At 47.8% G+C, this 27,357-nt stretch overlaps 1 protein-coding gene across 1 annotated transcript in view; it reads left to right on the top strand.

The window, feature by feature from the left end:
- The first annotated feature begins 7,231 nt into the window (after positions 1 to 7,231).
- SLC1A2 (solute carrier family 1 member 2) overlaps positions 7,232 to 27,357 on the top strand; it is a 144,394-nt gene continuing 124,268 nt past the window's right edge. Inside the window, exon 1 of the mRNA XM_045825570.1 lies at positions 7,232 to 7,332. The gene's annotated coding sequence lies outside the window, so the exon portion shown is untranslated. The remainder of the gene's footprint in view (positions 7,333 to 27,357) is intronic.

Raw genomic sequence — 27,357 nt, 5'->3', positions numbered from 1 at the left:
GCATGGTTTTGTGGTGGGGCTTGAAGAATTTGTGCCAAACCTGACACTTAGCCTCAAGTCATCTTGTAGCAGAAGATGCTGACATATAGAAATGATATGCCCAGAACTCACAGTTCATCTTCCATTGTGTCCTTTCCTCTCTCATCTGCACTGAGAAAATGGAATGAATTCACACCCTTTCCATTAGAATTCATCAGGCAATGAGCGTAGCTAACAAATGTTCTAGTCTTCCTGAGTTCTCTACTTAATAAGATCTCTCTGCCTGAAGAATGGGTTATATTTAGAACAAATTCTCAGTCTGAACTGAGATTTCGATGAAGTAACATCTCTTTTCTCATCAGCGCAGAGAGGGAGGTAAAAATAGACCTCCCTTGCTTCTCTTCTGCTCATGTGTGTTAACAAGAAAACAGTGAATGAACTTAACGTGCATCTTCCCGCTCCAAACACCCGAGAGTGGGCGGTTCCCTTTATTCTCTATTCCGTGGCCTCAATCAAACAGAGCCATAGGCTGATCTGTAGCTGTACCATGTTGTTGGGTCCCAAGCGTTTCCACTGTGATCGTTTTTGAGTGACGAGAGCAGCAGCGACAGCCAAGAGGCAGACTTAATAAAGATGATAATAGCTATCACGGTGTGCCAGGAACTGTGTCCCATTCCCTTGATGTGACATTGCCTCCTTTAGCTCTCATCTGAGCCCAGTGGGTGGGGTCATTACTATCCCCATCGATGCCCAGAGTGTTAAGTGACTTACTCAAGGTCATTCAAAATGGAAAGAGGGAACAATGAACTCAATTTGAAAAGCACTGTTCCAAACACTGCTGAGATGGGTGGTCCAGATCAGTCTAATTCTGAAGACAGTGTTATACCTTCTGTTGTGAACACCTGAGCATTTTTAATACAAAGATCTGGGCCTTCTCCTGGGAAAATTCTTCTCCTACCAGTTATCCCCCTAAACCTCCTTTTCTTTCTAAAACCTTTTCTTCTTCAGTTCAGCTTCAGTCTCTGAGATGATTTTGGCTTCAGGGTCAATGCTGTTGAGAATACTATCTTTCCATAATAGAAATGTTATACAATAATTTTCATTCACATTTTTCATTTATCCTAAAAATAGCTCACATTTTTTGAAAAATTAACATACTCATCTTAATTGGATGAAAGGGCCCCAATATCCCTTTTATTCTTAAATTAAAAAACACCCCTTAAGGTGCCTAGGCTTGTCTTAATGATTGGGCCAAACATTTAAACGGCAGACAGACACAGAATTGATGGTTTCTTGGTTATTTAGAAGGGCATAGGGCAGACATTTAATATGCTCACACTATGTGGCAGGCTCTGCGATATGTGCCTTGCAGATATAATTTTTGCAGCTACCAGAATGGTTTCCATTTAAGGATGAGAGAGTTCAATCTCAAAAGGATTGGGTGGCCCACTCAGTGCCATGTGTGGAGGAGGTGGGATTTGAACACAGGCCTGCTTGCTTCCCGAGCCTAGATGTGCTTTACCAGAACAGCCCCTACCAGAACATAGAAACTGAAAGGACATTGGTTCACTGGGTGGTTCTGACTTTGCAAAGAACCACAAGTGTAAATGTCCCACTTAATGAGCTGCTGGTGGGAGGTTTTCTCTTTCCCAAGTTCTGGAGAGAATCGCTCATCTTTAAGAGCAAGGTAAATGAAATGGTTATTGCGTGCAGGGGGAAAGAGTCAAATTCATATTTCTCAGACATTACTAAGTGACAGTCCCTTCTGGAGGGGGTAACCCTGGGGTCACTTGGCTGCTATTTCTCTCTCTAGGTCACTTTCTTCTGATAAACTTGGAACACTGAGACATTTCTCCTCTGTTGTCATCATGAGGGGGGATGGGCTGATTTAACAGTCTTTTATGGGAAAACAGTGTAGGGCCTTTTTCCCTTTTCCATATTAGGAGTCTCCCCCCACTTCCCATACATGCAGATGCAAAAACCAATCCTAAGCAATCTGAGGGAGGACCAAGACAGGGAATGAGTTTCTGAGAAGAGCAAAGTGGGAGAAGGGAGAGTCTTTATCCCAAGAAGGGATAAAGCTGCTATAATGTGTGGAGAAGAACATTGAGAATTACAGAATTTTGGCCTGGAACATTTGACACCATCTGCTGGCTTCATCCATGGTATAAATATACCATCTCCTACTCTCTAACAAATGCTCTGGCTGAGTCTTCTTCTCTGCTGAAAGATCATCTCAGGTGGAGAAGGTCCTGCAGGCCATGGGAGCCACCTATTCGAGAAATGATGACATTATGTCCTACAGGCTGCAGAGCAGAGAGGTTGCAAGCAAGGTGCTTCAGGAAGAACTTCTTGAACTTGAACCCCAGTTCATCCCTGTAGATCGTTTTCCCGTCTCTCTCCATCCTGCTCTGTTACCCCCGAGAGGCTGAACTGCAAGGAGTGCGTATGAGTTGTACCAGTGGGCTTTCCTGCCCTCCTTCCTCTCCCTTCTGGGCCAAAAGGGAGGCCCAGAGGGGAGAGAAGAACAGCAGGGAAGTGCAGTTGAATTCTTTATTCCCAGGCCCGCTTCCAGCAGTTGCTGTGGCAACCAAGGTCTCCATTCCTGAAAGGTGGTCTTTTCCATACAGCGGTCCCCCCTAGATCCCAGAAACCTCCCTTCAGGTTCACGGTGGGTAATAGTGCCCCACTCTTACCAGCCTGGGGGGATCTGCACTATCCCTAGGGTTTCCCTACACCCTTTCTGTACCCTTCTAAATAATCTCTTTATTAAACTTTACACAATTCACTGAAGTTGAATGTGCTGTCTTTTTCTAGCTAGGACCTTGATTGATGATACACTGCTCATCTGTGTAACACTGGGCAATTCCTTAACCTCTTTTGGTCCCAGTTTTCTCCTCTGTAAAATGGAGGTAATAATAATATTTCCTGTAGAAGGCCACTTCAAGAACCAAACAAGGTTATACATATTTAGATACCTTGAACACACACAGTAAGGACTCAGTAGATGTTAGAGTAATGTTACAACCATCATGAACTCCCAGCCTAACCATTACTTTAATTCAGCTTCTCATGACTGTGATAGGCCTTTGATTTAATTTAAATAAAAAAGACACCAGAGTCCCTGGCTGGCGTAGCTCAGTGGATTGAGCGCGGGCTGCGAACCAAAGTGTCGCAGGTTCGATTCCCAGCCAGAGTACATGTCTGGGTTGCAGGCCATGACCCCCAGCAACCACACATTGATGTTTCTCTGTGTCTCTTTCTCCCTCCCTTCCCTCTCTAAAAATAAATAAATAAAATATTTTAAAAAAGACACCAGAAAGAAAAAAAAGAAATTCTGACAGTAAAAATTAGCTTTAAAAGTCCCTCCCGTTACCTATCAGAGTTATAGTACAATTATTATTATTTTTTCTTGTACTTGGCCCGACAGAATGGTTCTTACACTAAGTGTGAGAATCCGTAAGCTAGGCTTAAGAAAGGCAGCCTGTATGCCAATGTCAGAGCATCCCACCCCTTTTGCTTCTGCCATAGCCATGGGCTCCCCAGGGGACACTCAGGGAGGGCAGATAGTTCGACATCGTTCCTGCTGGCTGGTGGGGTTGGCCCGGTTCTATTCTCATCTCAAGGCTCCATCCACATAGTGCTGGCTGGGAGACCTACAGAGTGTTGTGAGGATGAAACGGAGTGCATAGGGTCACATTTGAGGTGGCTTTAGGGGAGGCTAGGTTTTCAAGGGAGCTCTGTGGTAAATTAAATTGGGTACATGTTGCCACTCCCACGCGTCTAGGATGACCCTTTGTTATGTACTCATGATGTGCCAGGCTCAGAGCTGAGCATTTCCTATGTATTATCCCACTGAATCTCACGGTGACTCTGAGGTGGCCGTGATCGTGTTCTCCAGTTAGATGAGGAAGCTGAGAACCTGAAGCACGCAGCCTAAGGTAACACAGAGTCCAGCACATGGCGGGGCAGGATCTAAGGCAGGTCTGCCTGACCCAGAGGTGGGCTGTGGTCCGGCACTGAGGCAGTGCGGTACAGTCTCAGGGGCTCACCCTCCAAGTTCCATGCGTGTACAACCTAGGGAGAACGTTCTCTGTTTCTATAGCTCCTCCCATTCGTTGTCCAGAATAACACACAAGTGTCTGGATAAAAATTTAATTTCCCTGATTTGAAAAGAGGAGGGTCAGCCTTGTATCGTGTCCTCCTTAGGTTTGTCTTTCCAAAGGCTAAACACACCCGTTTTTTCCAGCTACATCTAGGGGCCCCGTTTCTGAATCCTTCTCCATCTTGTTGAATTAGGTCTAGCCCAGTGGCTCCTGACGTTGGCTGCATAGTAGGTTCAATCACCTGGGAAAGTCTTTAAAAATACCGAAATCAGGGCCCCACCCCAGGCTGATGGAACCAAAGTTGCGGGAGGGCTGCCTGAGCATTGTTGTTTCGTAAAAAGCTCTCGCAGCACATTCTAATGGGCAACCAGGGTTGAAAAGCACTGCTCCAGTTTGCTGGAGAAGTGGGGCATCGGTGGGGATGTTGGCAGGAGCCCTCTGGTGCGGACCAAGGGATCAGCTCCTCATAGCTGATTTTAATGGATATTATCCAGAATTATCTGTGGCATATCCCTTCCACAGGATTTAATAGGCCTCGTCCCCAAGGGCAGCTGAATACAAACGTCTCTCAAGTGTGGATGGGGTGTCAGGTTCCCACACATGGTCACTTCTAGAGAAGGGGGCAGTGTGACGTCATGAACTCCCATCCAATCTGGCCGTGCTTGATGAGTCACCTGAATTCTCCCAGGTTCTGAACACCGAAAACACAACTGAGTATTTTTAAATAATTTTTTTTATATTTATTGAAGTACGATTTTATTGGCATATCACATTGTGTAAGTTCGAGATGTACAATGTGTTGATTTGCTACATTTATACAGGGTCCGGCAGAAGTAACGCCTGTGTTGAGTGCGGTTGGTGGGGTAATAATATGAGTGTAATAATTTACAGTTTTAATTTGAACATCTCACCTAAAAACGTTATAGGATGTGCTTGAGTGTGATATTGTTATGTTACAGAATTACATGCCTATGATTTTGTAATAAAAAGGAGACTTTATTTGTGCTGGACCCTGTATATTGAAAAATAATTGCCACTTTAGCTCCAGCTAACCCCTCTATTATGTCATAGAATTATCTTTAGTTTTTGTGGTGGGAGCAAGTAGTATCTAGTCTCTTAGACACTTTGAAGTTTATAATACACTGCTGTTGTCTATAGAGATCTCTGGGACTTACTAATCTACCGGTTCCAAGTTTGTACCTTAAATGGTGTCTTCCCAATTCCTCCTCCCTCTGCCCCCAGTAACCACCATTCTTCTCTGTCTTTACAAGTTTGGTTGTTTCAGATTCCACATGTAAATGGTATCATACAGTGTCTGACTTATCTCACTTAGCACAAGAGAGTCTTTTTTAATTGGATGGGTTAAAAACAACCCCACCCCTTTTCTCTTTCCTTTTACTTCCCCTGTGTTTCTGTATCATTAGCTACCTTGCTCTTGGCAGAGAGAGTGCTGCTGATCGGTGCAGCCCAGCCCTTCTGCTTGTCTGCGTGTAGACACGGAGGGACCGTGGGCGGGGGGAGTTCCTTCACGCTCGTCTGAAAGGGGGCGGCAGCAGCGCTGCTGGGATCATCAATGTCTAGGCCTGGGAGAGATCCCCATGGCTTTGTTCTCCAGTGGCCGCCTCAGCAGAGAGGGAAGTCAAATCCCTAACTGTAAAGAGAAAACGAGACTTACGGAGTTTGCACCTGACAACTTCAAATACAAGGTGATGCGTCCACCCTTGGTAGAACGAAAGAGAAGGCAGTGCAAGTCTAACACCAAGGGACAAGATGGTAGCTTTCCATCTATGTATGTCCCAGGTCACACACATTTAATGCAGTTTTATACATTAATTTAATAACTAAAATTTAAAAAGGAAAATGCAAAATGAGAGGGGTTGTGAAAGTCCTGAGATGAATAAGATATAGATCAGGTTAATCTAATGGGGCAGACAAAAGGTAGGAGGAGAGGAGAGGAGAGACACGGAGGAAGGCATGCATGGGGAAGATGTTTGGATGTGGATTTGGGAAGGTAGATGAAGGAAGGAGGTGAAGCAGAGTTTTGTTTTTGTTTTTGTTTTAAACTTCTATTATTTCTTTTTTGGCTATTTCTCTCATCTGCCTGTTCATCCTTGGATATTGTGTTCAAGAAACTATCCTCCAAGGACCCTAAAATTTAACCGAACACTTTTTGAGGGTTCACTGTGTGCAAAACTCTAGTTTAAGACTTTGCCTCTCTTTAACATTTCATTTCATTCTTTGCACTGCGAGGTTGAGGCCCTTACTCCCATTCTGTAGACGGGATGAAGAGAAGTTGAGGACTTCGCCCCCGATCACTGCACTGGAAGGTGGTGAAGAACTCACGCGGGCTCTCGCATACCAGCTCTCGGCATTTCACCCCTTAGCGGTCCTGCTGGGACTCTGGAGGTGCTGCCGCGGTCCCGCGGATGCGCTCCGAGAGTTTGCACGTGGCCCGACGCATACCGTTCCTCTGACCAGGGCCAGCAGGGCAGAAGACTGAAGATTGTCTCCCCAAGGAAAGCTGAGGGAGGAGACAGGGGTCTGGCAGACACCACTGTCTCTGAGACCCCGCCTGGAGGAGGGGGCAGACAGAGAGAGAGAGAGAGAGAGAGAGAGAGAGAGAGAGAGAGAGAGAGAGAGAGAGAGAGAGAGAGAGAATTTAATTCTCACCGCGGCCCTGCAAGGGGGGTTATTTTTGATCCCCCTTAGCAGGCGGGGAAAATGAGGCTTTTCCTTCCCGCGGTCACAAGGTCCGGCAGGTGGTAGAGCTGTAGGTGTCTGCTGGGTACCAAAGATAATAAAATCTGCAAGGATCTCTTCATTATTATGTAAAGCCGGAGGGGAGGCTCCGACCCTCCCTTGCCCAAGCCCATCTGTGCCCGCTCTCCCCGAGGCTCAGAAGCCGGTGGCGAGCCAGAGCCCAGTGGGTGGAGACGCGTTGCTCGCCACTAGCCTGGGCCATCTTTCTGCGCCTTGCCAGCCAGCACCCCCAGGCCGATTTCCCTTGGCTTAAAAACTCTACGGGCTTCCAGCACCCGCCCGCCGCCTCCAGGGAGCTGCATTAATATTAATCCCTATGAATAATAGAAGGCCAGAGATTTATTCGGGCCTCTACGGGGGAGGGCGCGCAGCTGGGCTGCATTTTGGCCATGCCACCCGCGTTTCAGTCACTTGGATTCCACGGGCCCCAGTACCCGGGACGTGGGAGGATGCAGTGGGTGTGCGGCCTGTGAGCGTGAGCTTGGGGGTGAGTATGAGCCAGAGCAAGTCAGCCAAGGAGTGAGGCGGAGAGCTCGAGGGAGGCGGGGACCCAGGGGCATCCCAGGTCTCAGAGCTATAACCTGTGCTTCTCCCCGCGCGGGGTGACCCGGATCCACGCGGGCTTGAGCGGGAACAATAGCACTCCTCAGATCCTGGGCTCCTGCCACGGGCTGCTCAGGCCTTCCCAGGCAACTAGCGAGGTCTCTTTTCTTATTTGGCTAATTTATGGTGAGAGGCTGGGGGAAGGGATGATAGAGGAGGGGCCGCGTCTTGGAGATGGGGGGCTAGGGGCGGCAATTAAAGGAGTCTCCAGAGGCGGCGGCGCGCGTGATGTCAGCTCTCGACGAAAATAGAGAGGGATCGCCTGCAAATCCCCAGCTCCGGCGGGGCTAAACCTCGCAATCCCTCCCTGGCCGGCGCCGAGCCAGGGCGCAGCGGCCTCCACCCCCTCCCCCGGCGGGGACAGACCCTCACACGCGCGCACGCTAGCACACACTCATCGGCTCCTCCGCCACCACCCTCCGCTCTCACTCTCCGCCTCTCGCCGTGCCTGCAAGCTCCGCTGCAAGCACAGGTGTCTGCGGTGGCGGTGCACTGTTCGTGCGAGCCCACCCGCAGCCCCGGGGCGGCGCTCTTTCCGGGAAGCCACCCTCTGAACCCACCGAGCGCCCTGCCAAGTGCCGCCGAGGCGGGTGGAAGGGAGAGCAGGACGCGCGCAGAGGAGAACCGAGACGCAGATTAGCGCCAGCAGAGCCTCCTGCTCCCCTTGAGGCGCTAAAGGGCTTACCCAGGAGGCGGGTGGAAGGGCGGGGAGAGGCTCCCCATTAAATACCGCTCTCGGCCACACTTGCGCGCTCACCCCGGCGCCTGCCTACTACTCCCTCGCCCGCCGCTGCCGCTGCCGGATTGTGCCGAAGAGGAGGGGGCGTTCCCCACACCATGGCATCTACGGAAGGGTGAGAGGGCTTATCTCTGTACCCAGAGGAAAGCAGGGGCCGCTCACGGGGTGATGGCCCCCTATCCGGGATGGGGACAGAGAGACGTTGGCACCGGTTTCGGCGACGGTGTCGGAGCTATGGCTGGGAGTGGGAGGGTGGCGAGGGGATGGATTTTCTTTTGCCAAGCTTACTGCTTAACCCTTTGAGGATGCGAGAGATTGAGGATTGTGTTATTTTATTTAAAAAGTACGTTGGGGGTGTGAAAAGTGTGACGCTAAAATTCTCTTGACGTTACTTTGGAGATTTAAAAGCAGTAAGGGATTGGGCTCGGTGTGAGCGGCAGCCAGGGCCCAGGAAGCAGCGCTTGGAGCGCTGCGCAGGCTGGAAGGTGGGGACCCGCCGGAATGAATGAGCCGGGACCAGGGCGGGGCGGGGCGAGGGCTAGCGCGCGAGGCCTTGAATGTCAGACTTGCAGAGCCACCGAATAGATGCCCGGCCTGCTCTGATCTCTCCTTGACCCTGGATGGCGGAATCTCCCTGGCCGGCGCTAAGGAAGAGTGGAAGAGATTTGGGTGCTTCCCGGGAAGAGGAGGGAAAATAAGTGGTTTGGGGCAGGGACAGGAGTCCCTCCCTAGACTCCAGCGGGAAAGTGTTGGCTTTCCCATTCTGCCCACAGCTGTGGAGTCCTCTCCTGCCTTCGGAGGCTGCAGATGGGTGGCGAATGTTCTCAGTGATAAAGACACAAGGGAGATGGGGCTGCAGGGTGTGGGGTGGGGGGCACAAAAGGATCCCTTCAATAGTCAGATCACCATGGAAGAGTCAGAACAACACCCTTGGACCCGTCTGTCCCAGGAAACTTCTCCAACTCAGGGGAGACTGAGGAGGGATAAAAGGACTGTTTGGGGAGCTCAGACTTTTGGTTAATTCACGAAATTGCACTAGCCGCTTGCAGGCGATCCCTGGGTCCATGTTATGTGCAAGGCAAATGTCAGCAGGTCTCTGGGCCCGTGGATGGACACCAAGGGTGGTGCTGGCGCGTCCCATAGTTTCTCTTTGATAAATGTCACCAGCGCGGCAGGCCTGTTTTGGGGGACTGAGTCCCTAAGTAGGAGTGAAGAACCGGCCGATGTCAGATTACTAGACTCCAACCAAAGGGAAACTGTCCCCAAAACTGTCTCTCTGTGTTTAGGAGACTCGTCCCTTCTCTGCCCCTGAAGTCCTCCAAAGAGGTCTGGCGTCTTCTGGTAGCACGAGATTTCTTCTCTCTTTTCACCCTAACTGTCCAGCAGTGCGGACCTTTTTAAAAAATTATTATTTCTCCAAAGAGATGCTGTGGAAAGACACTGTGTGGGAGGAGGGTGGTATAATGTTCCAAAACCAGATTTCTAGAATTAAATATTAAGGGCCCATCTGGCTACATCGCAGTGCCTTCCCTGTTTGATTAAACAGTCTTTCGTACCAGAAAAGATATTAAGGCATTTCTGGCTGCCTTCAGGGCCCTTCTAGATTGGCCCCTGCTTGTAAGGGCTGGGTTGGAAAACATCTGGAAGAGACATGGAGGGTGGCAGCCTTACAAGTCCTGCACCCAGCTCCTTATTTTGGTGGCCAGGCAGAGAAAGGAGAGGTTGAGACCAAAACAGAAGTCTCCAGACTAAGTGTGTTCGTCTCACGTTTGTCCTCAATGAGAGCTGCCAAATGATTTGACATTAAATACGGAGCAGAACTGATTTTCAGGATCTTTAAAGAGACTCACTCAGTTGATGTCATATTTGTGGATGAACAATCCAAGAAAGGATTGTTCGGGGCAACGTGGGTGTAGGAGATGAATGAGTTGAGAAAATGTGAAAGACGGGGAAACAAATACAGAAAGGCCCATGGCCCCTTCTCATTTCAGAGCAGTAACTGATGGGCAGGTGGCGTTCTCAGAAGTCCTGGTCTGTCCTTTCTTCCGTCTGTCCTTCCTGATTACTTACTGGGTAGACCTCACGTGCCAGGCTCTCTGAGGGGGAACAAAGACCTCAAGGGTCTGGGAACTGGCTTTTGTAGGTTGGCTCCTGTTGAGGACTTTGATTAGTGACTTGTCCATGAGGTTTGGTGACTTACTCTTACCTCTTCTGATGTCTTCAGTTAACGTGCATGGTGGAGGGAAGTTCGCGAAGCTTCCTCAGGCTGTTCTCCATGTGAGCCGCTGTGCAATGTTGAAACTGTTTCCTTGAAATGTATATTGGCGAGAAGAAAGCAAAAATAGCAATAGAGTTATTACATGCTTTCAATGTATGTATTTTCATTTCAACTCTGTTTGACCCAGAATGTTTGGGGAATGAGATAGTGCGGTAAACTGACAATTCTGGGTACCAATTACTTGATGATACCGAGTCTACAACATGTTGATTGCCGATTTTTAAAGAATTATTAGAAATAATAGTGACATCTGATGTTTAGCCCTTCACATTGAAAGCTCACTTGTGTACATCATCACATCTGATTCTTTCAATAACTGTGAAGTAGGTGGTCCAAAGAAAATGGGCTTTAAGCATAAATGATATCGATAGACCGTAATGTCATCTTTCCAGGAAGACTCCAATACTTGGCAAAACTTTGAGGTTATCACCTGGAAATATCAGTTACCACCGAAGCGTATACTAGGCATGTCTGGTGCTGCAATTTGCTGGCTTTCTCTCATATCTTTGGCATATACAAATCGCCTTTTGGAATATTCTTTTTTTTTTAGAGATTTTATTTATTTATTTTTAGAGAGGGAAGGGAGGGAGAAAGAGAGAGAGAGAGAAACATCAATGTGCGGTTGCTGGGGGTCATGGCCTGCAACCCAGGCATGTACCCTGACTGGGAATCAAACCTGCGACACTTTGTTTCGCAGCCCGAGCTCAATCCACTGAGCTAAGCCAGCCAGGGCGGAATATTCTTAATATCAGTCTGTGCACTTGGCCTTTGCAAAGCATGCTGCAACACGGTCTGGTTATCTGAGGCTTCTCACTTAGAACTGGGATTATTAGCATCCGGGCTCTGTACAAGTCAGCAGTGGACTCTGGTCGTTCCCAGGCTCTGAGAGGTATTTTCTTGCAAAGCAAGGTCCAGTTTGATAGTTGAGCGCTGTTTTTTTTTCTGAGCCCCCTGACATGGCTAGAAATACAGTTTTAGGTCCCCGACCCAAATTAGAAAGAGATTATCTATCAGTAGTTGGTGGCAGACAGGCTAATAATGTCCACCACTGACTGAGTTACAGCCGAGCACCCAGAGGCTGGAGAGGAGGGCATTTTAGAAATATGTTTTCGGGGTGGAAGGTGGCTAAGTTGTCATGTATGTCAGGGACCCCAGGCTATCTGTCTTCTGGTCAGCTCCCAGGAGCCAGGGGTCAGGGCGAAAGCCAGCCAGGAGGGCTTGGGTTTCAGTCAGACTTAGAAAGCAAGTGAAACAGAAAACTGCTGACAAGAGAAGAACTCTGGCAAGGGAGGCCTCTGGATTTATTATTCCAGGCAAACAAAAGCAGAACAGAACGGTTGCCTTCTCTCTCCTCCCCTCGGGAACAAGGTTGAGGTCAGCTGGAGGAAGAGCCTGGGGGTCGGGCTTATTGCGCAGGGAGTGGAGGGCGTGGGGTTTGGGCGTCCAGAGGGGTTTGCCTATTGCCTGCCTCAGGCTTGGCTCCAGTTTTCATTTCTCATTTTCTCATTTTCAAGAATATGAAAATCAGCCACCTTGGGTAAAATAGCTATTAGTGGAACAGGGAGAAAGCCATTTCGTGTTGACTAAGGCAGCCTCTTGTGAGTGATTCAAAGCTTAATTCTCAAGAAATGATTTCCAAATCCAAATGAAGCTTGTAAAGTGGAAAGCCGGGTTGTTCAAAACCGAAAGGCAGGTCTGAGCATGGCTTCCGATGGCTACTTCGTAGCCTCGTTTGTGCCACACGAGTGGGTGCTGTCTCCTTTGGTCAGGTTGAAGGAAATGGTCAGACAAGGACAAGCCCCTAAGAGACGGTGCTTGAGCTGTAGGGACAAGCCATACTTAACCAGTGAAGTGTGAGATTTCTAGGTCAGTGTGCCATAAATCCTACAGATCCAGCATTGCAAAGCCTCCTCACAGTTTGAAACACAACACAGGTTGGTTTCAATGAAAATCTCCCCTCCCCCGCTCCTTTGTGGCTGTATCACACAATACCCAGTGTCTGGTTTTCCCCCATCACATTAAAGGCAAACTCAATTGTTTTCCATACTGATTTGGATCCCTTTGGGACTGGCTTGCCTCTCAGAGTGAGCTGACTCTAGTCTTCATTTCAATCACCTGCTATAATTATTTTAATCAAATAAGACAACGAGAAATTCCAAATCTTCTAGCAATGCGCGGCAGAAGAGTCCTTCCTGAGATAACATTTTCGTTTGGTTCGCGTTGGAAGGACTTGTCCCGGAAGCCTGCGGCATCTCAGCCCGCCACAACACCGCCTCGCTGGCCGTCTTCCCTTCTGTGCCCCTAGCAGCTTGTCGGGGGCAAGCGGGATGTTTCAGAGCAAAGGTTTTAGAACCCAGATTAAGGCAAATCTCTTTATTTACCAGGATCCCGTGCTCGCACGCTCCTCCCGCTGCCTGCCCCTCACCCATCCACCGCGCCAGCGCCAAGTCCTCGGAGTGCATTAATTAAAGGAGTGTTTAAAAATATCTCACTACTCCATCTCCACGTGCTCCATCACTGACTCGAGGCAGATGGGCCGCACATTTGTCAGCGGGATAGGAGAGGACTAGCATCGCGTTATAAATCTGGCTGGCTTCAGACAATGGCAGAAAAGACGACTGGTCAGCTGTGTTCAAGGGGAACGGAGGCAAGGGTGGATCGGAAACTTGAAAAAAAAAAAAAAGAGTACCTTATTGTCTTCGGGGCTTTGGTTGTTTTTCAGCAGTGTTGATGTTTATTATCTTTCATTCCCATGTTTATCGAAATTCTCACGTAGCCGATAGGACGGGGCCGGCTGGTGTTTTTGGCGATCGTGGCAGCTGCTTTGGATTACAGGCTCCCTGAGCGAGGGCGGTCCTTTAGAGATGGAATGAAGGGAACGAACTCCATCTTGGCAGCTGGACTTGATCTGTGTCGGTCCAGCCTGCCTCTGGGATAGAGGACGGTGCCTGTGGAAGACCCTGAGTGAAGTCCCTGGGGACAGGCAGGGAGACAGTCTCCACCCCCCTCCCCCCTCCCACCCCCGGGGCCACACCTCTGTATAGAGGCTGCATTGAAGTCGCCAAGAGTACTTTCTTGAGTTACATTTGGTCAGAAGGGCCATCTGTTACTCACTGCTTGTAACCTGGCACAGGACTGTCTGTCCTGGGCTCCTGCTACCCTGGTTCCCAGCCACTGTGCGGTCAGGACCACAGCACTGGCGGCAGCACTGGCTGGCAGCAGCACTGGAGGTGGGTCTGAGGCTGGTCTGCCTCCCCGGCTGCGCTCTGCCCCCAGCCAGGGGCAGCAGGCACTGGACGACTGTGACCCCCAGGCATATAGTGTGGGCTCCCACGGGATGTTGAAAATGTTCCAATTTTCGTTAAAATTATAATTGTTTAAAATGAAAAACATTTCACCTAAGAACAAAATCCTGATTCTGGCTTCTGTCAAAAATTGGCAGATTTGATGATGACAGAGGCCCTGCCCCTTCGTTTTGGTACTGTATATCGAGCAATTACAACCCAGCATTGTTTAAAACACTTTTCACGTATTCACTTACGTAATCCCCACAACGATACGACACACGGGGGCTATCATACCTCCATTTCACAGGCATGGAAATGGAGGCACAGAAAGACTAAATAACTTGCCCAAGACTTCACAGCTAGTAAAGGGCGAAGCCAGATCTTAAACCCAGGCAGCCTGGCCCTGGGTCCCTGGCCGCTTGGCCACACCGTTTACTCCCGAGGGGCTGAGGCTGAGTGGTGGCTGTCCGCTGAGACAGGGCATGCACCCAATACTCACTCACGTCACCTGCTTGACCCCTTCCTTTTCTCAGGCATCCATTCAGACACCCAGAGCTTGGGCTCCGTCCTCAGAGGGTATGCCGCTGCCTGGTGACTGTGGGCTGGAGAAACTCTTTGGAATCCCATTTCTGTCTCATGAAAGGCAGTTGCAGCTACTTCTTCTTTTTTATCCCTTAGCCACTACCTTTTGTTATTTCTTTAACTTTGCTCTGGGTCGCTCTTAATGCAGAGTTCTCTTGCAACTATTGGTGGTCAGGAAGCCGCTAGTGTTTACAACAGATGCAGCGCTTTGGAACAGCCCAGGGCATGACCACATGGGTCCTGTTCCTTGGAATATCGAGCCTTAGGAATGCACTTCTGGCAAATGTCGCTGAGCAAATTTCCTTTCTTATGTGACTTTCAAGTGTGGCTGTTTAGAGTTGTGATTTACCCATTTTCCTAAAACAGCTACTAGCCCTGTGGGGCTGATGTTGTTGGGCCTTCCCCCACCCCCCAAGACTTGCAAACAGTGGTGGCCAGGAATGCCTTTTAAATTGAGGAAGAAATTTCTCAGATGCATTTCTGTGTACGACTTTTTCAGAGTGGCACAGTTTACTGTTCACCCAGTAGGTGGCAGTATACGTCAGCCCTTTGTTCAGACTCACTGGTCTCCTTTGACTCCCTTTGGGAACCTCTGGGCCTTAGGGAATCCCAATTCCCACAGCATTCCATTCTCTTTTGATTAAAAAACAAGTGTCTCCACCAAATATATTGTTTGGTAATCACGAGAAGATTGTCATATGTCAATGGTTTTCAGAGATATCACCATATACAAATATAAATAAAACCATTCACTTTAACTTATTCCAAGTCTGTGCAACTACACATATATGATTTCATTTTATCCTTGAAAAACTCCTATGAAATATTATGCTCATTTGACAGATGTGGAAACTGAAGCTTCAAGAAATTTTGATTTTTACGCTGTTATTGGGTGTCTTTTTTGGTCATCTCATTCTACAGTGTTTCATACTATCCATATTTTCCTCTTAATTCACATTTCCTTAAAACTTCACAAGCTCTCCCTTTGTTTGCTTTTTTGCTCCAGTTGGTGTCTCCAATCATTTTGATCAAAGGGAGTGAGATAGCCAAATAGAGATGATGAAGAATTTAATAGGCAATGCATGAGAGGGACCGCAATGGCTACAGAAAGAAGTTGACTAGCCCTGGCTGGTGTGGCTCAGTGGATTGAGTGCCAGCCTGTGAACCAAAGGGTCACCAGTTCGATTCCCAATCAGGGCACATGCGTGGGTTGCGGGCCCTGTAGGGGGCGTGCAAGAGGCAACCACATTTTGATGTTCCTCTCCCTCTCTTTCTCCTTCCCTTCCCTTCTCACTAATAAATAAATAAAATGTTAAAAAAAAAGAAGTTAACTAATCTTTACCTAGAGATGTGACATTGCAAAAAAAAAAAGCCACCATAAAAAAAAGTGAGACTAGGTTTGGGCAACTGAGAAAGATGGTCAGACCCCAGCTAGTAGACATGAAACTAGAGAATTTCAAATAGAAGTAGTTACAATGCATGAAAGTAAGAGAAAACAGATAAAACAAGGAAGGCATTCTCCGTCAGGTGTCGAGCAAAGCCAAGTGCTGCAGACCAAGTTGTGTTTTTGCTTTTATCTCAGTCTGCTCAAAGGGACAGTTGTGATCTGATCACCAGCTTTGTCAGGAGGGTAGGCGGAAGTCAACGGGAACAAAGCACACGTAGATAAACTCATTCAGGGGTAAAGTGGATGGATATTGGCCGACAACACTCATCTCAGACACTCTCAAGTTCCTGGGGGGAGAGGTTCATTTATTATTTTTTATATTTCAATGCAACATACGGGCTAGTAAAGTGTCAACAATAACCATGGGACTAATTTCTAAGGATAGAATACAGAGTAGGGGCCTCACAGACTGAATAATGCCCCTAGTGTGTTTCTGGGATTCGAAGTCATCCATCAGCAGACGTCCATAAAATCCTCACAGAGGAGAAGTGCTGATGGGATCATTGATTTCTTGACCAGGATTAATTGCTCCCAATCCCAGTGAAGGAGTAATCATTTGTAGAGCTTGTCTACTAGTCTGAGAGTACTCAAATTTGGATTATTTTCGTGATGTGGATGCACTGGGTTTAAGACATTGCTGCTGGCTGGTCCTGGAAAACTTGGGTGCGTGAAGTTTATTGAGGGGCGCACCCAGCCTAACTGCCTGTGGAAGGGAGAAGGAAGCCAGGGGGGCTGAGGGAGAAGCTGACACAGTCACAGGAGGCTGAGGGACAGGTGAGGCCCTTTGGGATGGCCCAGAACTGAGGGAAGAGTCTGGCCTTTCTACCACTGCTGATCAGCCACTGGACCCAGGCTGTGCTTGGGCAGTGGGGGCGGCCCTGGGTGAGTACAGGCTAAGGCTTTGGAAGGTGATGGAATTGTTACTACTGTCACTTATCAATACTCCCAGCAGCTGGGGGAATGAATGCCTCAGTCCTGACGGTGAGGGGATGAGGGTTTGGGCAGCATGCCACGGCATCCATTATTGACTCCAAATTCAAATGTTTGAGAGATAATAAAATAATGGGTAGGGTTGCTTTCAAGCTGAATATTCACGTGCCCATAAAGCTATCCTCTGCAGTGAAATACTATATCTTAAAAGAAGTGTGTGGTAGGGGGAAAAGGGGGCAGGAGGTGGATTCTGGTGGACAAGTGTGGGGAGAATTAGTAGTCATTGCATTCCTCAGTGTTAGCTGTGACCCACACGGTCCCCAAGGATAGACCACAGAAGACTTGTCTTCGCTCCAGACCTTCCAAAGGCATCTGGTCCAGTGGGAGGATGGTTATCTGAAATTGCTGACTTACAAAGCGAAATCAACTCGAACTAATGGAAGGGGCCACAAGGAACAATACACAGATACATTGGGAAGCGCAGTATAGCTATTGTTGCGTTTCCCAGTGTTGACAACCGCAGTTTCTATATTCCCACCAGAGTTATTTCCCATGGAGCCCCCACCTTGGGAAAATGTGGGCAGTGAACTGGATGACCCCCTCCTTCCGTATCCACTGCATTGTTCTGTTGACTCAAAGGGTCGCGCGTTTTGTCAGCCTCCTGCTGAAGGTGATCGCATGTTGACATTTCTCTGCTCCGTTCCCTTGGTAAATATTGAGATGTGTTCAGAGATGAAAGAACACTTTTGTACATCATCTGAGGTCTTGTAAATGATACCTGTGGGCATTTCCCCTGATCTTCTCATAGCAGTCGACTCTGTTCTCCAAAACCAGGACATTGATTATCAATGCGTGTGTTTTTATTAACCCAACAGCTTAATTCAAGTGGCTCAGGTGGAGAGTAAAGGAGAGGAAGCAAGCCGACGTTGAAACGTGACTGTTCTTTTTCTTGCCTGTTTTTAAGTTACATGCCTGGTATTTACCATGGCAGATAAGACACTGTCCGTGTTTCCAGTACTCAGGTAAAGACAGACTGATTGTATTCAGTCTACATTTAGAAAGTACATTGTGCACGCAGCCTTTATCAGCCAAATAAAGGGGTGTGAAGGATTCACTGTCTGCTTTCAAAGAAATTACCTTGAACAAAAACCATTTTTGACCTTTTTGTCCCTTGACCTGGTAGGTCTTTTCCCATAACAAAACACATGGCATTATTACAAAGCTAGAACAAAAAAAAAAAACTTCAAATACTACAGAATGGCATAAAATAAAGTAAAAAACTGCCTCCCAGCCCAATCCTGTTCTCTAGAAAGACTCAATTTTTTTTTTTGGTTTATCCTTTGAGACATTTTTCTATGCCATGTAAACATCCTATTCTTGATCTGTGACTTGTAGCATCCTATACAGACAATCCTACAACTTGCTTTTTCCTTAACATCTCTAGGTGTGTATGCATGTTATATGTATCCGATAATAGTCCACGGTATTGTCATAGAGTAATTGATTTAAGCAGTCTCTGATTGATAGGTTTTCTCCAAGTTTCTATTGTTCTAAAAACATTGGGTAGAACATGACTTGCGGGGAGTGGATGAGGCAGGACACTGAGACCAGTTATGACTTAGGTGACCGCATGATTCGGGCGGGAGGTAATAGCCTGGATCAGGGCACGGGGCTGTGTGTGCATTACCAGATTCCAAGGGTATTTAGAAGGACTCAGTGACCAAATGCATGTGGTGGGTGAGCAAGAGGGAGGCATAAAGCTGTTTCTCTGTTTCTTATTGAGCAAATGGGTGGTAGGGGAGAGTGCGGGAAAGGAATTCAGGAAAGAGATGGCAAGTTGGAAAGAGACGGTGATGAATTTGGTTAGCATACTGGGTTAGAATTTTTGGGGTGGAGACGTTCACTGAGCAATTGGATGCATGAGAGTCCGAGGCCTTTACGGAGTGATACTTATGATCACAGAAGTAAATGAACTCATTCAGAAAGACCATGAAGCTAGAAAAAAAAATCAGGCTGCGGGAAGAAACCTGGAGAGCTCTAGTGTCTACAGATGGGCAGCGGGAGGTGATGTGGGGTGCAAAGATGCGGAGAGGTAAGGAGGGCAGTCGGGAGAGAGTGGGCGTCTTGGAGTGGGTGACAGCGCCACATGCTGTAGAGAAGTTAAGTAATACGAGTCCCGAAAAGTGGCCTTTGGATTAATCAATTTCCAGGCCATCACTGGGTATGCCAGAGATGGGTCAGCGAAGGGCTGACTACTTTGCCGTGCTGGTGTGGGTTGAGAATAGGTGTAGAGAAAATGTATGTAAAATTAATTTCAAGACTGTCAGTCAAGGGGAGGATGGACATAGGGAAGTAGAGAGGAGAGCAGGATTACATTTGGGCTTGTTTTAGTTATTGGGTGGGGATGCTGTAAGCATGTCCGTAAGGAACATGGTTTGAGAAAAAGGTTTGATCAGTGATGGTGAGGTCCTGAGTACCCTTTGTGGAACAAGCTGATGAAAGAAAGAATTAGACCCATTGCTTGCTTTAGAGATTCCTCAGGGCAGGGGAAGGCAGGCAGTGAGGCTCCGTAAGTACTTGGCTGAAGCGCACTCCAGTCTTCCTGATGCCACAGCATAGGAAAGGCAACCAGAACAGTGAGAGAGGAAAAGCTTCCCTGCCTAGACTGCCAGATCCCTGCAGTCCATGGTGATCTGTAGAGTGACAGGTGCTGCTACTAGCTCCTCCTTATTTCCGTAGCTTCATTAGTCAGCTGGCTAGAGCTGGATCGATTTTTGTAGGGGTTGCTATTTTTTTATGGGGGCGGGGCATGAGGACTGATCTTCCACAAGCCTTTCTAAGTCCTGTAGAGGAATTCTCCTCTTTCTCCGCCTTCCCTTTGTTCGCACTCTTGCATAGCTTGTGACACTTCGTAGGACTCATTCTTGATCCCCATTCTCTCAGCTCTGCATTCTCTTCGGATCACGTCTTTGGCATTTATACAGAACATGTGTCCTGAAAGCTGCCAAGTGAATATTTCTATTCTTTTATCCTTGGAGACCTTTTCTCCAAGCTCTACCACCGACAGCTGGAATCACCATGGCTACAATGGAACTGTTGCTGGTTTTTCCTGCAGACACATCCCTACTCCCTCCCAGATTTCCTCCATCTCAGTAAAGGGCACTGCCATCTGTCTAGATGGTCAAAGCCAGAAATGTATCTGTCTCTCATGTTTGTTTTTTTTTCTCTTCTCTCTGCTCCAACTTACAAGCTTTCTCGGTTCTTTGTCAGAGCTGTCGCTTAGGCCTGGCCTTTCCTCTCCATGGCCACGACCATCACATCAGCCCAGACAGCTCTGTAGGAAGCCACACCATCTCCCGACTGTCAGTTCCCCAAATAGCCCACCTCAGGACCCGCCCCCTTTGTTCCTACCCTCTTCCCGCTGCTCCTCTTTGAGCAACCCTTCGTTCTCAGCTTAAAGGCCATTTTCCAGAGTGTTCTTATGTCACCACTCCTCCAAAAATAGGTCTCCCTTTCTTCGTCCTACCTCGCTCCCCTTGCTTGCTGCCTTTGTGGCATTGGTCACAATTTTAAAACATGTTATTTATTTCTCTTCTGGTTGGAATCTGCCTCCCTCAGGAACGTAAGTGCTCTGAGGGCTGGTTCATCGTTGCGTCCCCCCAGACCCTGACATGGTGTGCTCAGAAAGCCTTCCTCGATTGGATACTCATCCCCCTCAGCCTGGGGACATAGAGGGGGCTCTCAGGAGAGGTGACACTTGAGCTGGGCCTCTTCCAGGGACTTGGTCCCCGTGACACATTTTTCAGACCTCTTTAGAGCATTTCATTATAACAGGCTGCGCTAAGTGTTTTCTTCTTATCCATCTGCTCTCGACTCCCAGGATCTCTCTGAGGATCAGCACCACATTAATTCCTTTGTGCCCTGACTTATCGTCATTATCACAATGCTTGTTAGTGCAATTAAGTTGTCCACCTTGGGAAAGAGACATCAAGGGTACAGAGAGGGCAGAGGGGATGGTTTTAAAGGGGGGCATCGGGGCCAAAGGTAAGAAATCCCCTTTGCTTGCTGGGCACCCCCTCCCTTTAAGGTTGTGGTGGTCAGTCAGACTTTCCTGCCCATGAGTCAGCAACCAGCCTTTTGATCACTCAGGATTGATAGGGTTCAGGTGGGTCCCAAGAGTAATTCGTTGGGCAGCAGCACATTTTGTGAAGCCAGAAATGTATTTGCCACAGTCTGTCACGTTCCCAGGCCGCTGTCTGGGAAAGATGACAAACTCCTAGAGCTGCTGTTATAAAAAGCAAAGAAGTTCCACCAGATGAGACTTTGAGCCCACTGCCATCCCCCTCTTTCCCGGGGCTTCCTGCCTCCTCTCACAAGGTTGGCTTTCTACTCCTTTTCCTTGCTCCTTGTGAAGGGAAGCAACGAGAAGCTAGCATGAATTCGATATTCAGATACAAGGAAGCATTGCTTAAGTCAAAGATGATATTTAAGTTGTGTCAGTGAATCAAATCCAAGGCTCAACAGTTCAACTGCTTGTCAAACTGATTTAGAAAAAGGAAAGGGCCCAGAAGCGGACAACATTGTTCAATGGATGCTATTTTAACTTGGGAAGAGATTCTGAATGTTTAATCATTCCCAACAGAGTTCTTTTCTCTGGCTTCCTACTGTGGTTGGGAAAAAAAAAAGAGCTGTGCTATAAAAAAGAATGAAATCTTACCCCTTGCGACAGCATGGATGGACCTGGCAGGTATTATGCTAAATGAAATAAGTCGGTCAGAGAAAGAGCAATACCATATGACTTCACTCATATGTGGAATCTCAAAAAGAAAAGAAATGAACAAATAAACCAGAAACAAACTCAAAGATATGGAGAACGAACTGATGGTTGCCAGATGGAAAGGGTTGGGGGGTTGAGTGGAAAAGGTGAAGGGATTAAGAAGCACATATAAATTGGCAGTTACAAAATAGTCGTGGGGATGTAAAGTACAGGTTAGGGAATATAGTCAATACTATTGTAATAACTATGCACAGTGTCAGGTGGGGGGGCAGACTTTTCAGGGGACCACTTCATAAATCGTGTGAGTGTCTAACCACTCTGCTGTACACCTGAAACTAATAGAATATTGTATGCAAACTATAGTTGGAAAAAAAGAAAAAAAGAGCCACGGGTCTAGAAATAATGTCTTGTGGCTGATATGTGTGTTTTCTGGAAAGCTAAATGGAAATCTTTGGTATTTCTGTATTTTCCGAAGTGGATACTCTTCTGGGGCTTTCTCGCAGCAGCGGGACAAGTGGAGGGTGTTTGCTGTGTCCTGGTAGACAGGCGACAGAAACGGTGCCGGGCGTCTTCCCTCTTAACCCTGAGGACTCTGTGATTGGATGAAGGGCCGGTTGACGGAACCCCCTTCCTGAGCCTTCCCGGAAGTTTTTGCAAGCCGAAACCACCCTCACTGTCCTCACTGCCCGTGCTAGAGTCCTCCAGGGCAATCAAAGTGCTGTTTTTGAGGTGAAAATAGAATCCAAGGAGAGACGCTGTGTTTTCCTTGGACAGAGAAGTCTTTGTTCGTTGGGAGAACCAAGGATACACGGATCATGTTTTTACTTGGTTGGCTTCCCCTCTCCCTGGGAAGACTCTCAGTGGGTTCCCAGGAAAGCAAACTCCAGTCCCCCACTCGCAGATCCCCACCACACGGTTCAGGAATCAGGAAGACCAAACCAGTTTTTCCAGCAGGGGGCACTGTGGAACCTGCCCGGGCAGCTCTAGACAATGGTGCTTTTCCTGCTGTGATGAAGCAAGAGCCAGAGGGCGAATTGCCTCTTTCCCAGGCCAGCAGCAGCTGTTGCCTTGGTTTTTAAGAAAGGAAGCCCCACCACATCGATTACTTACATTCCAAGGGACCTGGAGTTGTCAAGTCAAGCTCTCTGGAGCCTGGGACACGTGGGCAGAGGAAGAGAAGCGAGTTGACAGTGGTCACCATTCACCAGCGTGGCCCTGGCTCCTTGTCCCTGTCCTTCAGGCTTCTCCCTGAGTCACCCACCAGTGGGGTTTGAACAAGAGTTACTGGTTCCAGAGCTCGGGTATGTCCTACCTGGTTTTGCCTGATTATTGGCAGGTTTTTTAAGGTAAAGGGGCAACCCTGGGGAAGCAGAGAGGCCTTTGAAGAGGGAGGAAAAGATGCTTGAGGGATTGAAAGGTATATTTTGAAAAGGTTGGAAAGGCCCCAGAATAAACAACCTGAGAAGGGAAGCATGAAAGTAGATATTTGTCTTTTCAAAGGGACTATCCAACCACCCCAGAAGTCTGGTCCGTGTTCCAACCCAGGTGGAAAGAGGCAACAAAATTAAAAGAGGCGTGAAAATGTGGTGTTTCTGTTATGGGCACGCTCCCTGGGAGGCGGCCGTGGAGGACACGGGGACTTATCTGTTTGTCCATATGTTTGTCTAAATAGGACTCGATCTCGTCCCCTTGGAGCTAAGCTGGGCTGAGGGCAGCCACGAAGACCACTCCATGTTTACAGGGAGCAGAAGGGATGCTTCAGTGTCTACTTGGGGTGTCTGAAATTCACCTTTGCGTTTTTCGTGTCCTCTGGTCATGTGACATTCGTTGGATAAATGTGTGAAAACGGTCAAAAAGCTCACTGGATGAGTTCTTTACCACAAGCATTTCTCTCTTTTTTTTTAAGATTTTATTTATTTATTTTTTAGAGATAGAAGGGAGGGAGATAAAGAGAGAGAAAGAAATATCAATGTGTGGTTGCTGGGGGTCATGGCCTGCAACCCAGGCATGTACCCTGACTGGGAATCGAACCTGCAACACTTTGGTTCGCAGCCCATGCTCAATCCACTGAGCTACGCCAGCCAGGGCTACCACGAGCATTTCTGATTCCTCCTTTAAGAGGATCTCAGATTCTTTGAGTGCAAATGCAGGAACACAGGGACACAGGGACGCAGGGCCAGATTTTGGGCCCTGAGTTCAGAATGGTCCCGTCCTTGGTTTAAGGCTCTGCCGTCGCCCCATCTTGGAATTCTTAATAACAAGGGCCCTTGGGTTCTTATTTTGCACTGGGCTCTGCAAATTGTGCAGCAAGTCCCTCAAGGAAGCCACACCTGTGCAGGCCTCTACGAAATGCTATTAACGATGACAGTGAACAGGATAAAGATGATAACCTTGAGAATATCTGATCTCTTGCAGTGAGTGCCCTAGAATATTCCAATAATGAGACACTTTGCATAAAACAGTTTCTGGGAGACAGCGCTGCACAGAGGTTAAAATAATGTGTTTGATATTCAGAAAGACCCGAGCAAAATGCCCCGGTCCTTTACTTACCAGCAGTATAACTTCAAGGAAGTTAATGAGCCTCTCCGAGACTCAGTTTGTTTATCTATGAAATAGGGACAATATCGCTCACCGGATAGGGTTTTGGAAAAAAATTAAGGCAGGAAGGACTTTGTGGATCACTCCACATAGCACCTGGGGTGTGTGTGGGTGACACCCTGTAATGATGACTGCCAGTCACTCTTTTCCTTGGAACAGCATGAGTGGGTTACTCTTAGCCAGCTGAACTTAGATGGGGTTACCCGTCAGTCTCTCGGCTTTGCAAATTAGATGCTAACATTTAGTGCACAACCAGCGGTATGTTTGCTGATTCTTTCTCGTGGAGTCACAGGCAATAAGATTAGAAAGTAGGTCCTGGACTTCCTTGATCTTATGAGTGGTGTATTTGCACTGGCAGAAGTTTCTTAGAAGACTTTTCTCTTATGTGCTTTTAACCCCTGAACTATTTTCCCTTGCACCATTTCTAATTCAAAAGGCACGGTGTGTTTTCTCCTGTCTCCAGCTCTCCAACACCAGTGGGTGTTACACAATTCAATTCAGTCCTGACACGGTCAACCTGGAGTTAGTGTCAGGTCCCCTAAGTTGAGGCTCAGGCCCAGGAGACACCCCCGCCCCCGCACTTCAGGTGCCAGTCATGAGCCCAGGTTGGATTCTTGACAGACAGGCTACAAATCCAGTAGGTTCCCCCAGTCCTCTCCTCTGGTGTGAAAATTCACGAGACTGATTCACAGAAGTCAGGGAAGTTTCCCAGTTTATTATAAAGGGTACAACTCAGGAACAGCCAAATGGAAGAGATGCAGAGGGCAAGGCATGGGGGGAGGGGCATGGAGCTTTCCCCAAACCTTGGTGTGTTCACCAGGCCAGAAGCTCCTGAAGCCGTCAGGGGCTTTTTTTGGAGGGATTTTTATGGAGGTTTCGTTAAGTAGGCACGATCCATTGACACGGCAGCCATTGGTCATCAACTCCATTTCCAGCTCCTTTCCCTTCCCCAGACGTTGGTGGTGAGGCTGAAAGTTCCAACTTCCTAATCAAGCCTTGGTCTTTCTGGTGATCCCCCACCCCATTCTGAGGTTGTCAAGGGGCAAAGCCCTCGGCCACCAGTCGTCCCTCTCTGTTAGCCTACGAAAGACTCTTACCGCTCTGGAGAGCACTGCGGTTTTGGGAGCCGGGTGCCTTCCAGGAACCAGGGACAAAGACTAACTACTTTTTCAGTTATATCACCCCCCATAATATCAGGGTCTCCCCAAGCAAGAAGAGTCCTGCTCAAGCTCATTCATCTGTTCTTTTTTTTTTAAGATTTTTAAAAAGATTTTATTTATTTATTTTTAGAGAGGGAAGGGAGGGAGAAAGAGAGAGAGAGAGAAACATCAATATGCGGTTGCTGGGGGCTGTGGTCTGCAACCCAGGCATGTGCCCTGACTGGGAATCGAACCTGCGATGCTTTGGTTCGCAGCCCGCATTCAATCCACTGAGCTACGCCAGCCAGGGCTTTAATCTGTTCTGAAACTGTATAAAGATAAAGCATAGTTTCAGGAGGTGTTGGGCTGAGAGACAGGGGGCAGAGGGGGATTCAGACCTAGGTCCAAGGACCAGCAGGCAGGGGCACGGTGGGGCGCCACTGAGCTTTAGAAGGAAGGCTAATGACTCTTTCCTCTAACCCAGAGAATCCGTGATTTCCTCTCTGGGAAGCCATCCCATCAACTCCGACAACTGGTGCTTCAATACTTCCAACACCTTAGACTGCCTTAAAGCGTGTCAGTGGGTGGTGAGTAGTAATCTCATGGTACGTGGCCAGTAACAGGTAACCAGATGTCACAGTTTTATCAGGTAGGCTGGTATACGGGGTAAAAAAAACCCTCCGCGTGTGCTATGGAAGAAAATGCCTGTGTCTTCTAAGTAAAAAAATAGGCAGGTGGGCACTAAAAGATTTCTACATAATTATTTTTAAGGGAGATCACATAGGAAGACTTCTGTGCCTTTTACCTTTTCTTTTTAATGTTACTTTTCTTAAATGTTCACGGGACTTGGATTTTGCAAGGATGCATCGGTATGAGTTGGGGCAGGAGTAACCCGTACCAAGGCGCCGTTCTGTAGGGGTGGGGAGTGTATTTACAACAAGTGTACTCATCATGCACGAGAGCCGCACTGGTTAGACACAAGCAAGATCACAAAAGCATGACGCCTTTCGTGTTACTCACAGGCCATGCGTGTCTTTACCATGGTACAATGTCATTTGGGACTTATGCTTATATACACATCAAAACATTCTTAAGAAAAATGAGAGCACAACCTATAAACTAAATTTTCCTATAAAGTAATTTTATAAAAGTTTTTTTTTTACTTGGCAATGTGTTATGAACATGTGTCCACAAGTAAATCTATAACCTTGTTTAACGGATACGGTATTTTTGTGGATGTAGAATCACTCCTAAAACCAGTCTCCTATTGTCATGGCTTATCTTGTTTCTAATTTTCACTATTATAAACATCCTTGTATATTTACATATGCAAACCTGTCTCGGTCTTTCCTTAGAGGAGGTTGCTAGAAATGAAATGATGGGGTCAAAGGGTGCATGTATTTCGTATTTGTCATTTGGACACGTATTCCCTAATTGCGCAGCCTCAGGGAGACAGGAGATCGGAAGGCAGGGGTGCAGTTGTCTTCTGGGGTCTGCCTCCCTGCAGTGTCTACTCGTTGTGGCTGTAACAGGGAACGGCTCTGCTGTGAGCTTTTAATTCTAAGCCAAAACCTGAGCCAGCTTTACACTAAGAAATGTCTTTCCCCATACCTGGTTACAAAAAGAATTTTCCCCCTGTGATGCCTTCAGATTTTACAGACCCTGTTTAGAGTTCACACAAGTCTGCGTTGACTGGTCACATCCTTTAGTTTCAGGGTGTTTACGCTAATTGTAGGGCATTCTCATTATTTTTTCATCGTTAATTGCGCGGAGTTCATGCTGCATCTCTAAGTGTGAGCTCTTCTCCATCAGCAAAAAGTGGCTCCCCACTTTACTCGAGGGGCTGGCTCCTTTCTTTTGGCCGTGTCTTTTTGCTGCAGGTAGAAAGCGCAGACCACCCCCTCTGTTTTGAGCGGGAATAGGTCTCCTGGCAAGCTGCACACGCGGGAAAGGGCATCCCGCACAGGGTCCTCCTGCAGGGATTGTTCTCACATCCTGGACCTTCCTGTCTCTAGACCCAGCTGTACCCCCGCCCTGGACCCTCCCCGCTCCAGTTGTGGTCATTCTGATTGGATTTTTAACCTAATCTCTGAAGATGACATCTATAGAACAATCAAAAAGGTATACCATCC

This window comes from Phyllostomus hastatus, unplaced genomic scaffold (genome assembly GCF_019186645.2).
Source record: "Phyllostomus hastatus isolate PE091 unplaced genomic scaffold, TTU_PhHast_1.1 phas_scaffold_585, whole genome shotgun sequence".
Lineage (NCBI taxonomy): Eukaryota > Metazoa > Chordata > Mammalia > Chiroptera > Phyllostomidae > Phyllostomus > Phyllostomus hastatus.
The sequence above is the reverse complement of the archived record's forward strand: the minus strand, read 5'-3'. Positions and strand labels throughout refer to the sequence as shown.